The sequence below is a fragment of the Lissotriton vulgaris genome, chromosome 9 (genome assembly GCF_964263255.1).
Source record: "Lissotriton vulgaris chromosome 9, aLisVul1.2, whole genome shotgun sequence".
In the NCBI taxonomy this organism is placed as follows: domain Eukaryota; kingdom Metazoa; phylum Chordata; class Amphibia; order Caudata; family Salamandridae; genus Lissotriton; species Lissotriton vulgaris.
In genome coordinates, this window is record NC_141697.1 from 1029429657 (window position 1) to 1029443197 (window position 13541).

At 50.1% G+C, this 13541-nt stretch overlaps 1 protein-coding gene across 1 annotated transcript in view; it reads left to right on the forward strand.

Moving 5' to 3' along the window:
* The window catches only part of NOL8 (nucleolar protein 8), a 297417-nt gene that overhangs the window by 172405 nt on the left and 111471 nt on the right, over positions 1-13541 (forward strand). The gene's annotated exons all lie outside the window — the stretch shown is intronic.

The window sequence follows — 13541 nt, forward strand, 5'->3', positions numbered from 1 at the left end:
TATATCTGTTACAGGAAAAAGAATTTGAGGAGGACAGGGATCATAGGCTGAGCCTGATTTGATGGTGGTCATGATCTTAGAGACCTCGGCTGTATTAGTCGCTGGGAACTGCCTGAAAGCGGGCTGGGTAGAGTTAAGTGAGGTGATTTGAGGGGGATAAGAGTGATCAGTATTCCTGTGGGAGAAATTGATGTAGATATTGTTAACTTTGTCATAGAAAAAGCTGGCAAGATTATTACAGAACAATTGTGAGGGAGTAGGCAGTGATTGAGGGGGTAGCTTAGAAAGTTTGGATACGACTTGATTCAATTGTTTGTTGGAATGTTTGGCTTGCTCGATCTGAGTGAAGTAGTAGAGACTTTTTTCTTCCAGAATCATTTTTTTATATATTGCAAGTTCGTTTTTGTAGAGAGATTTGTCCTCGGCAGTATAAGCCTTTCTCCAATGTCTTTCTCGATTTCGACATTTCTGTTTTTGATTTCTAAGGGCGTTGGTAAACCAGGGGGCTGAGGGGGAATTACGATTTTTGGAAATAGATTTTGTGGGTACTAATTTATTCATGGATGTGGTGAGCCAATGGGTGTATTCATTGGCAGCCATGTTAGGATCCTTGGAGATAGCTGGCTGCGTTGATGTGAGGGTTTCAATAAGTGATTGATTATCGAGATCTCTCCACGATTTAAACGTCCCGGAGTGTTTAGTGACCGTTGTATGTATGGGAGAGTTAAGTTGAATTTGAAACATTACAGCATGATGGTCGGACCATGCTAGTGGCAGGATTTCCTTTATTTTGATGTTTTTGTCGTTAGAGAATAAACCATCTAGCGTATGGCCAGCTTCATGAGTACTGTAGGGAACCAGTTGTGTCAGACCCAAAGATTCTAAATCTGATAGGAGTCTTTTGGTGTCTTTGTCTTCTAGATTTTCTAAGGCAAAGTTAAAGTCACCTAGAATGGTGGTTGTGTTATCAGTAGCAAGGGATTCCAGAATGTCAGTAAAGGAAGCTAGAAATTCAGTTTTGCTACCTGGTGGGCGATAAAGTAAAATGCCTTTAAGGCGTTGGGAAGGTGTAAGCATTGTAGAAAATTGTATAGCTTCACATGTGGTGAGAGGAACTGAACTTATAGAGGTTTTAAGGTGGTTACGATATATCTGAAAGAAACACGTTAGTATTAGATTCCTTACCTTAGAATATCCCCAGGCGTCAGTCTGGATCCGGAAACTTTTGCGTAGCAGTACCCCTGCGCGTCGATAGGCGTCGTCTGCAGGCGTCCTCTGCGGCTCCGCGTCCGTCGTTGGCGTTGTGCGCCGTGATGACGTCGCTGGAGTATATAGACGCCGCCTCCGCGCGCTGACGTCAGTTCTTCTTTTTTCCGCGCCAGTTAGCGCAGAGCCGAAGAGCAGTACTCCGGTCTTTGACCAAGTTTTTTGATCTTTTTTGATCTCTGAATCTTCTACGGTGCTGGTAGGATGCCCGGTTTTAAGGACTGTGACCGGACGATGTCGGTCACGGATCATCACCGACTCTGCCTCCGGTGCCTGGGCCCCGACCACGACGTGGACGCCTGCGTCGACTGCCGGGCCTTGACTAATAAAGCTAGGCGGGAGCGGTCCCGCAAGCTGCTCGAGCTCCGGGTGTCGGCCCCGCGTCGAGAGCGGTCTAGGTCCGGCCGGAGGTCAAGGGAGCGATCGAGGGAGCGGTCGCGGAGCCGTCACGGGTGCTCTGGGAGTCGTCACCATTCTTCTGGTTCCTCAGGTAGGAAGCACAAAAAGTCGGGGCGTCGTCATCGTACCCCCGACTCCCCCCGACGCTCGCACGAGGCGGCCGGGGGTTCGGGTGGCCCCACCCCCAGTCGCCGACGCGGCCTGCTCCATACCCTGCGGTCCCTGGGCAAGGCGCGTCCCCCGAGGAGAAAGAGGCGTTCCTCGTGGCCATGAGGGCTCTTTGTCCTCCGGCTGGTTCCGCGGCGCCTTCGGGCCCTGTGAACCCGTCTGGGGGCCCTAGCGGCTCGGGTGACCCTGCCTCGACGCCGTCGGGTGCTCCGGCCCCGGCGCGGCAGGGGCCCTCGGGGTCGACGCCGGCTGGTCAACCGGCCTCTCCGGCGCCGATTCCATCGGGGCAACCCCTGGCGCCGCCCCCGCGGGGCGCCGGTTCCCCGGCGGCGCCGTCCCCATTCCCTCTCCGAATCCGGATGCGGAGTCGGACCGGCGTCGATCGACGCCGGGCTCGACGCCGATGGGGCCTGTGAACCCAGAGGAGCCGGTCTACATTGTTGACTCAGAGTATGGTGAGGATGTAGAATACGGAGAGGGGTGGGAGGGGTCTGAGGACCCTCTGACACGCGAGTGTCAGTATGACATGGACTGGACAGGTGACTTGGGTGTCGCCAGTGGTCTGGATGACTCCCCCAACCCTGGCTTTGTCTCGCCTCCTACCGTGGCTACGGAGGAGGGGGCTGCCTATTCAGTGGTGTTGATGAGGGCTGCCAAGGCCTTACACCTTGAGCTCCCCGTCGCGGCCGTGAGGACTAACATCCTCACCGAGGTCCTCAAACCGCAGTCATGCCCACAGGAGCCACTGCTGCCGTTTAACGAGGCCTTAACGGACGTTCTTTTGGGCACGTGGTCCAGGCCCACTTCAGGTTCGCCTGTTGATAGGAACGTGGCCAGACGCCACCGTCCGTGTGCGGACGACCCCAAGTTTCTGTCCACCCACCCCACCCCTGAGTCTGGTGATCCAGGCCTCCACCTCCCAGACCGCATTCCCGTCGGCCCCGCCCGACAGGGAATCAAAGAGGTACGACCAGTATGGCAAAAAGGTCTTCTCGTCCCTGAGTCTGGGACTGCGGTCTTGCAACACCGCGTGCCTCTTGGGCCGTTACACCCACACTCTGTGGGACACGGTCGCGGACCTGCTGCCTGAATGCCCCCCCGGAGGTACGGGCTAAGCTCGGCAAGGCTATGATTGAAGGCCGAAACGCAGCAAGATATTCCATCAGGTGTGGTCTTGATACGACCGACTCGCTGGGCAGAGCGATGTCCACGACGGTGGCGATTCGTCGCCACGCCTGGCTGAGATCCGCCAACTTCTCGGCCGATGTCCAGAATGCATTGATGGACATGCCGTTTGATGGCAGTCGCCTGTTTGGCAACAAAGCGGACCACGCGCTGTAGCGCTTCAAGGACTCCAGGGTCACGGCCAAGTCCTTAGGTCTCTCGACCCAGCGCCAGCAAACGGGTTCGTTTCGCTCCTTTCGTGGCCAAGGAAGGGGCGGTCCCACACGTGCTGCCAGCCACGCGCCGCAACAGACTTATCAACGCGGTGGCGGCCGTGGAAACCGCCGTGGCGGGGACAGCGGCAAGGTCAGGCCACACCTCCCCCCGCTTCATCTGCCACTAAATCCTCCTAGTCCGAGCTTTCAGGCCCATGTGACACCGGTGGGAGGCAGGGTTCGCCATCACCTCTCCCACTGGCGCACAATAACATCGGACAAGTGGGTGCTGCAGCTCGTCCGAAGGGGCTACTCCCTCCCCTTCGAGACAACTCCTCCAGCCATGCCACCGCAGAACCACCGTGTGTCGGGGGACCACTTAGCACTTCTGAGGGAGGAAGTTACGGCCCTCTTGGCCAAGGGGGCCATCAAGCACGTTCCTGGGCCAGAAGTAGGACGTGGTTGCTATTCTCACTACTTTCTGGTACCCAAGAAGGACAAAGGGGGCCTACGTCCTATCTTGGATCTAAGGAACGTCAACGGCTTCCTCCGGAAGGAGAAGTTCAAGATGTTGACTTTAGCTCAGGTCTTGGCTGCTCTAGACCCGCAAGACTGGATGGTAGCGTTGGACTTGCAGGATGCATATTTTCACATCCCCGTCCTGCCGGCCCACCGGCGTTACCTGCGGTTCACGGTAGGCCTCGAGCATTTTCAGTTTATCGTGCTCCCCTTCGGCCTTACCAGCGCGCCACGGGTGTTCACCAAGGTGATGGCGGTGGTCGCAGCTCATCTGCGCAGATTGGGGGTTTCAGTCTTCCCCTATCTAGACGACTGGTTGTTGAAGGCGGGCTCGCCCCAGACAGTCGTCCACCACCTTCAGATGACGGCAGACCTCCTGCATGAGCTGGGGTTCTCCATCAATGTGCCGAAATCACACCTGTGTCCCTCTCAAAAGCTCCTTTTCATCGGAGCGGTTCTCGACTCGGCGCAGTTTCGGGTCTATCCTCCGGAACGGCGAGCCCAGGATATACAGGCTTTGATTCCCATCTTTCAGCCGTTATCCCGGGTTTCGGTCAGGTTGACGCTGCGGCTGCCGGGGCTGATGGCTTCCTGCATCCTTCTGGTGCATCACGCCCGGTGGCGGATGCGGGCTCTGCAGTGGGACCTGAAGTTTCAGTGGGCCCAGCATCAGGGCAACCTGTCCGACCATGTCTTGATCTCAGAGGGCACTGCAAGACAACTGCAGTGGTGGCTTACGGACCGCGATTGGGTCAGAGGCAGATCCCTCTCCCTTCCCCAACTGGAGCACGTTGTTGTGACAGACGCGTCCCTCCAGGGCTGGGGAGGCCACTTGGGAGAGGCAGAGATCAGAGGCATCTGGTCTCCGGCGGAGTCCTGGCTCCATATAAACCTGCTGGAGCTGTGGGCGATTCGTTTGGCACTGAAAGCGTTCCTCCCCTTTGTCAACGGGAGTGTAGTGCAGGTGTTCACGGACAACACCACCGCCATGTGGTACTGCAACAAACAGGGCGGGGTGGGGTCATGGACCCTTTGCCAGGAGGCTCTGCGCCTCTGGCAATGGCTGGAACGTCAGGGCGTGACTCTGACGGTTCAACACCTGGCAGGTTCTATGAACGCCAGGGCGGACGAACTCAGCCGTCGGTGCTCGATGGATCACGAATGGCGTCTGAACTCGGACGTGGCGCAAGGCCTCTTTCGGCAATGGGGAGAGCCTTGGTTAGATCTATTCGCCACAGAAGAGAATGCGCAATGTCATCAGTTCTGCGCGTTGGAGTTTCCAAGACGGCACTCGCACGGCGACGCCTTTCGGCGCGAGTGGAGTTGCGGTCTGTTATACGCTTTTCCGCCTATACCACTTCTGCCCAGAGTGCTGAAGAAGATCAGGCGCGACCGGGCCCAAGTCATCCTTGTGGCTCCGGACTGGGCTCGAAGGTACTGGTATCCCGAGCTACTCAGCATGTCAGTCGGTCCCCCGATCCGCCTGCCCCTTCAGGAGGACCTTCTGTTGCAGCAGCAGGGGACGGTCCTCCACCCGAACCTGTCCAGCCTCCACCTCCATGCGTGGAGATTGAGCGGCGGCAGTTGAGGCCATTTGACTTGCCTCCTGAAGTCTGTGATGTGATTCTGGCAGCCAGGCGTTCCTCCACGAAATCGGTATACACCTGTCGGTGGAACAAGTTTGTGGCATGGTGCACAGCAAAGGCTATGGATCCTCTCTCTGCCCCTCTTTCTGAGGTTCTTCTCTTCGTTCTTTCTCTTGCCAGCAGGGCTCTGCTCTGGGCACTATCAAGCTACCTTTCTGCCCTTTCGGCCTTTCTGAGGCTGCCTGATCAACCTTCTTTGTTCAAGTCCCCCATTGTAACGAGATTCTTGAAGGGCATCGCACACATGTATCCACCTGTTCCGTTTGTGATGCCTCAGTTGGACTTGAACCTGGTTCTAACATTCTTGATGTGTGCTCCCTTTGAGCCGCTTCATTCTTGTCCTCTCCGTCTCCTGACTTTAAAGACGGCCTTCCTGGTTGCCATCACCTCTGCCAGGAGGGTGAGTGAGCTCCAGGCTCTTTCTGTCAAACCTCCTTTCATGTCCATTCATCCAGATAAGGTGGTTCTGAGAACTAGGCCTTCTTTCCTGCCCAAAGTTGTCTCTGCTTTTCACATCGGGCAGTCCATCACCCTCCCTTCCTTCTTCCCGCCTCCACATCCTTCAAAGGATGAAGAGCGGCTCCATCGTCTGGACCCAAAACGTGCGCTTTCATTTTATATGGATCGCACACGCCAGTTCCGGGTGGATGACCAACTGTTTGTTGGCTACGTGGGTGCGAAGAAGGGACGGGCGGTACATAAACGGACCATCTCTCGGTGGGTCGTTCTGTGCATCAAAGCGTGCTACTCTTTGGCTCGGAAAGAGCCTCCTGTTGGGCTGAGGGCCCATTCCACTCGGGCCACGGCGGCTACTACTGCCCTGAGCCGGGAAGTCCCATTGCAGGACATTTGCCAGGCGGCTACGTGGGCCTCGCTGCACACCTTTGCGAGGCACTACTGCCTGGACAGTCCAGTCCGGAGGGATGGCTTCTTTGGCCTTTCTGTCCTCCAGGACTTTCTGGTGTAGGAATGTATTGGTTCTATTCTAAGGTAAGGAATCTAATACTAACGTGTTTCTTTCAGATGAACAAGTTACTTACCTTCGGTAACGATATATCTGTAAGAAACATTAGTTAGTATTAGATTCCTTACCGACCCACCCATCCTCCCCGTTCTGCGAACTGATACCTAGGGTTAAGGACATCCCTTCCAGGGCCCTAGTTTCAAATGGCACCAGTGTTGGTTCTCACATGACTCTGCGTGTTCTGGCGCGGAAAAGCTGTGTGCAAAGAACTGACGTCAGCGCACGGAGGCGGCGTCTATATACTCCAGCGACGTCATCACGGCGCACGACGCCAACGACTGACGCGGAGCCGCAGGGGACGCCTGCAGACGACGCCTACCGACGCGCAGGGGTACTGCTACGCAAAAGTTTCCGGATCCAGACTGACGCCTGGGGATAATCTAAGGTAAGGAATCTAATACTAACTAATGTTTCTTACAGATATATCGTTACCGAAGGTAAGTAACTTGTTCATTAACGCTATTCCACCACCTATTTTCAGGGCACTATCTTGCTTGAGAATGTTATAGCCTTCTGGGACTGCAACTAATAGGTCGGGCTCTGATGAAGGATTGGTCCATGTCTCAGTAATGAAAAGTAGATCAAGTTTTAAAGAGTGTATCAAATCGGCGATTTCTTCTTTATGTTTACATAGCGACCTTGCGTTAATAAGAGCAGCCAAAATGTGGGTCATTTTTTGTTTGTTATTAGAAGGTGAGGAGTGGATGGTGTGGGGTTCGGGTGCAGGAAGAATTTTAAAATAGCAGTGTGCACAGGCTTTTGAGAGGTAGGAGTTATCATTAAAAGTAAAGGCAGTACCTGAGCATTTGTCTGGAGGGCGCAGGTTTAGTAGGGCCTGCCGAGAGTATCCTCCTTTGAAAACTGAATCGGTAGAGCCAGAGGTTGTGGCCCTGGGTCCGGGCCAGACGCGGACGGGCGCAGACTGGCTTACCTTAGGCGTGCCGCCGGCGCGCGTCCGCTGCGCTTGCTCTGTGCCCTATGTACTCTAGGGCCCGCCAGAGACTGGAACGCTAACTTCGGCATCCGCCGGAAGTAGAGAACAGGGTGAGTTTGCTCCCGGTTTAGCCCTCCGATCAAGCGGCACCAGCCGTGTCGGAACGGGGCCTCCGGGCGGAATGCAGGTTTCAAGAAACACAATGACAATGCTAGAAATGAGCAGGTAAACAATTTTAAAAATGCTAAAGTGCGAGGTGAATTAAAAATAAAGCAGCTAGCGGCAACTGCGTTAGTCAAGCTGCTCGCGCCCTGTTATGAATAAAATTGCAAAAGAAGGTACATTTCCCTTGATCCTCAAACCTAGTAAGTTCTGTCCCCTGCTAAAAAAGTTTACCCTGCTGATTTCCAAACCCCATCTCCAATCTCCTCTTCCTCAGAACAATAATGAAGAAAGCTCTTTCTCTAACTTTTTTTCTCAACAAAAACTTAGGAAACCTTTTCCATAGTTTCTGGCGAAAATGAAGCACTCTAAATACTTGATGACATTCTGCCTATATTATTTTAGGGTGGTATCTCTCCTTGTGCTTTTGGACATATATTTTGCCTCAGACCATAAGACATTGTTCAGAATTGTGAGTGAGAATAGTGATCAAAGGTTAAGTATTAAACTGTTCTCATCATTCCGGTCATCAAGATCCCAATTTTTAAGAATGAACTGCTTCAGTTCATGGCATTTACCTCTGAATTGTGCTGCCTCCTAGGGATCAACCCTCTCACCCTCACTGTTTAAACTTGTCATGGGTCTACTAGGCTCAGTGTTATGAATTATGACTGTTATGCTTTAATATGCAGACAACATCAAACTTTACGTGCAAATCTGTAATGCATTGGCTATGGCAACTCTAAAAATCTTCCCGGAAAGTTTCTTAAATTGAATATAATTTTTTCTTCTTAAAACTAAACCCTCCACATTCACTTCAGAGAACCACCGCCCCAGTAGAAAAGGCATGACAAAGTCTCAGATGACAACATTTATCTGTTTTTGATTCTGTTTTTAAAATCGCTTGAGCTCATTGCTGACACATACCTAATTATAATCCCACACATGTCTAGATTCACCAAAATTCACCTTCTTTCAGGGCAAGTTATGGAATATTAAACCATTAGGGCCACCAAACATGCACATTATATATTTATATAGTTTTTCAACATGTTATTTATGATATGAGTAAACATCTGTAATTTACCTTTTTAATAAAGATTTTTTTGGTTAATTGCTGTGGTTTTGTTATTATCTACTTGTACCCTTTCACCCCCTGCCTAGCCTGTCCCTGTAGACACAGTGCACAAACGTTGGTCATACTTGAGCTGGGACTAAGCCTTACCATGCTGGCTCCTGCCAATGAGAGTAGCCAAAAGCTATGCCCTGCACCCAATTCCAATGCTTTGAGAACCTTCCGTCATGTCTGTTTTGAAATAAATGTTCTTACAAATCTAACCCGTTATTTTTATCACCTGCTACTTCTCCCGCTGATTTAAACCAAGTACTACCATCTTCTCACTAGCTAGAACTCTTACCAAAGAGATGCAAGCAAAGTGCTATTTGACAAATTAATGAAATCAACACACCTAGTGTCCTGTATTTCATGATTAAGATCATTGTTCGAATAACGAGGCCCATTAATACATTTGACAACTTGATACAATGGATACTCATAACCACAGAGTTCTTCCCATAAGAATATCACCAGCCACCAGGCTTGATCCGTAGAATTTTCTCACCAATCCGAAAGTATGAGCGAAACTCTGGCATTGGACATTCGAGTATGTGGTTTATAAATAGATCCCTCTGTAGGTCAGGGTCCTGTTTGTGATCCTTTTCAAGGAGTCAGTTTGGTGTGAAGTCCGGTTTCTTCAGGAAATTTTCCAGTAAGACGAAGATGCGCTATAAGTGCAAGCAATCCAAGCAGGCTCAATACCATCCTGCCACTCAAAATAAGGCAATAATGCAGTCAATCAAAGGGTCATACCCCAAAAGCGTCTTCCATCTCCCATCTTGCCCATCAGTTTTTCCAGCACATCCCAAATTTCCAAATGCCATTGTCAACCCCACAGCAAATGGCGGCCTTCCTTGAGCTGCACCACGAGCTGACCCCACAAGACCTGTACCCAGGCCCTTTCTGACATCAGTTCATTCTTCCAGTCTAGTCGCTAGGTTCACCCCAGTTCGCTCCATGCCGAAGCCTACTCAGCCAGCCCAGGACACAATACCAACACCAGTATCTAATCCAGAGCCATAAGCTTGCTCCAGACTTATGTCGCTTATGAGATCACAACCAGTCTATTGGCACCCAATTCTGTAGTCCTCAGTACCAATACTATCAGAGCCTGTAGGCCTTATTTGTGTCTGACTCAGATGTGGTTCAGAATATGCAAAATGTTCTCCATTGATGATGAGGTGATCAGCCTACTCCTGCTTCTCTATAATGATGAAGGCCTATACCTGGGTTTGAAAAATGCCAATTGGTTAGATACATCCCAGAGACTGAGCTGAACTCTCCACCTGGGCCACCAGTGGTAGAAAGTACCTGTTTTGCAGAAGTTGTTCAAAGGGCAGGAGAAGTGCTTGATTTACAGTTGCCCACTGTTTAGACCAAGGGAAACTTGCTAACTGAAATCCTTCAAGCAGTTTTAGCTTCTACCAATTCAACAAGGCTCTTATGGGACCCCTTTATGTCTACTTGGTCCAATTCATGATTGAGGTGTCTAGGTAGCCGACCTGTTACCAGGCGACATCGGCCCGCTCCCAGTGACCCTAATTTTCTGATAAGGCACCATATGTCTGAAAGCTGGGTGGTACTAGCATTGACAAATAAACTCACTCCTAATGAGAATCCAAGCAGTCTTCCATACAGAGGGTCAAGGTGTATTGATGCAAAAGAAAAGATATTGTTCACTACTACCTTAAGATCCTTGCATAGGATGTTCTTTCTGGGCATGTACACCTATGGTTTAAGAGTTGGACAGCAAATTCTTTCCGTCCGTCCTAGAAGGCCTCAGGATGTTGCTTGTTCAAACTAAACATGATGGCCAGGACCTATCGAAGTATGTGATGGGGTGGGTAGAGCTTTTGGCACCAGTGTAGTGACTCAAAGGTACATCTCGATTTACTCAACCATGTCCTAGCATCACTTATAGACAAGTCACAGTCAGTCAGTCAGTCGTAGACCACATCCAAACGATGGCGAGCTTCTCACATCTTTTGGATTTTTCCATCATTGAGAGGAAGTAACACCTGCGCACCTTGCAGAGGATTCCCTTCATTGGGAATGTCCTGGACATACTGGCGTTTGGTCTAAGCCCTTTTTACTACTGCAGTGAGTCCGGGACATTCAGGATAATATCCTGATATTTTGAGCTCAATCCTGGGTCTCTGGGAGGACGATTGTGAGGTTTTGGAGGCTTCTGGTACTCATAGCGTGGTGCATCCACCTTGTCCGGAGGGCCAGATGGCATATGCGGGCCCTGCAGTAGAACCTTCAGTTTCAGTGCACCAAACTCCATGGCTGCTTTTCCGACTCCATATAGATCTCATAGGAGATTGCCACCACAAAAGATGATGAGACGACTTCGCCAACCTGATCTGTGGCAGCCACTCTCCTTCCCCACCTAGACTTCAGTTGTGACAGGTGTAACTGATGGGCTGGGGCCACCTAATAGAGGTGGAGATCAGAGGCCTCTGGTCGAGAGCCAGCTCCACATCAGGCTATTGGGGAGCTTTGGGTGATACATTTGATCTTGATTTCTGCCATTCATTAGGTGGAGACTTGTGCAGCCATCATGGACAACACTACCGCCTTGTGGTACTGCAACAGGCAGTGTGGAATGGAAGATCTTGTGCAAGGAGGCCCTACTTGTATGGAAGTCACTAGACCAGCAGAACATCTTTTTGGTAGCTAGCCGTCTGGTAGGGTTTATAACCGAGTAGATGAGCAGAGCAGATTGTCAGCTGATGGAGTTCAAGTGACTCCTCCACCCTGATGTGCAAAGGGCATCTTCAGTGGGGTAGGCCCTGGTTAGATCTATTCGCTACATGTGAGAAAGCTCAATGTCCGCTCTTCTGTGCAGTGGAGTTTCCTCCAGCAAACTCGCAGGAGATGCATTCCAATAGCAGTGGGGCATGGGTCCTGCCTCTCCCGCTTAACTTGCGAGGAAATTCAAGACAGACCATGCTCAGGTCATGCAGGGCCAGGAAAGTATAGTATCCAGAGCTCCTGAGTATGGTCATTTGTTCTCTGATCCAGCTACCACTTCAGGAAGAACTCTTAGCGCAACAAATGGGGTCTGACTCCTATTTCCCCCAAAGATATTCATCATGTTGCAGTTGGACTTGAACTTAGTCTTGACATTTCTTATGTGCGTCCCTTTTGAGCCAGTGCACAACTGCTCACTGTGACTACTGAAGCTCAGAACAGTCTTCCTAATTGCAGTCGCCTCTGTGGTCATGTTAGTGAATTGCAGTCGCTCTGTTCTTGTTAAGTTACTGGTGAAGAACTGGGTAGCCTTCTTGCCTAAAGTTGTGAAGCCATCTCATATAGGCCAATTATTCACTCTGGCAATGTTTTTTGCTTCACCACCTCCTTCGGAAGAGGACGAGAGACTCCATTGGCCTGACCATATAATGGCCTGAAGCTTTTACATTGATCGAGCAAGGGACTTTCATGCAGATGACAAGCTCTTTGTCATTTGACAGTGCAGAAAAGGAAATTGTCCGGATGGCTAGTCTTTTGAATTAAAATCTACTATGTGCTGGTAAAGAAGCAAACCAAGAATGCCTGCAAGCTCATTCCACTTGAGTCAAGACTGCCACAACAGTCGTGTTGATTTGAGACATCTGTTAGGCTGTGTTGTGTGCATATGTACACACGTTCACCAAACACTTGTGCCCTGACCGCTAGGCCCAACAGAAGGACCATTTTGCCTGCTCGGTCCTGCAGGACTTTATGGTCTGAGTACAACCCTCACACCCTCTACCTTTGAAAGGTACTGCTATTGTATGTACTTTATGGTTAGAAATCTGAGGTTATACTGTAATGCTCTTTCGTGCGGATACTCTGTCTAACCGTAGTTTGTTTCCTGCCCTGGCACGTGCTTATTCTGTGAAGTAGCCCTCTAGACATCCCGTGCTTAATTTGAAAAATAATAAGTACAAGTCCCCCAATATTTTTTCCTCCGCCATCAGCCGGTGCTGATGAATGTCGGTATTGTTTAATACTGAGGCCGCATAATTTTGATTCCACCTCATGCCCATTTCTTCCACCCTTGAATACTTTCCCTTTTATTTCATGCTTCCAGGTTCTTTTTCATATCTGCTTTCCCCCTTTGTCACTGTTTTTCCTTCTTTCCCTTTTTTTCCTTTTGTGTTTTTCTGTCTTTTTCTCCGGGTCAAAGTCTAATATGGGAAATGAGGGGCCGGTCCCCAAAAATGGGCGCGGTTGGGGGCCACCTGCAACCACCACCTCAAAATAAGCACTGTGGACATCTGAATAAGGTTCCTAGTAAGGTTTTGTAGCTGGCAGTTTTTAGTTGTAGTGCTTTGCGTCTGAGGGTGTGGCAAGAGGCACTGACTTCAGCACTCAGTGTCTCCACTCCATCACCTCTGGGGCAAAACAGAGCCAAAGGGCACAACCTATCTGCGCATGGGTCTAAAAACTAGTTCATGGCTGACTGTTTCAGATGTATATAAAAAAATTAAATAGTTGGGATGTTATGAGGTGTAGTGAAAACATTCACAAAGCAACCAGCCTAACTAAAACTACTAGTACATGATGCTGAATCAATCTCCCTTATACTGTTGCGAGGTTGCCACAAGAATTGTGCAACTGAACAAATACAATATGTGAACTACTTAGCAAGCTGCCCGAAACAGACCAAACCATATTTTGGAGATGTATGTGTAAAGGGGTGCAAACAGAAGAAATTGGAGTATTGTTTCTTAAGAAATACCATTACATTAAAAACTAAAACACTGACGGAGATAACAATGATCAGTGGCTTGCACTAACAGCCAATGGTAGTGTACCAATTCTAAAAATGAAGTAAATGTATGTAAAATTTGACTGAAACATTCCTTCCAGGTATACAGTACAGTTTTGCCACTACTGAATACTTACCCAAGACAGTGGTCCAGGTTTTTCATACAGG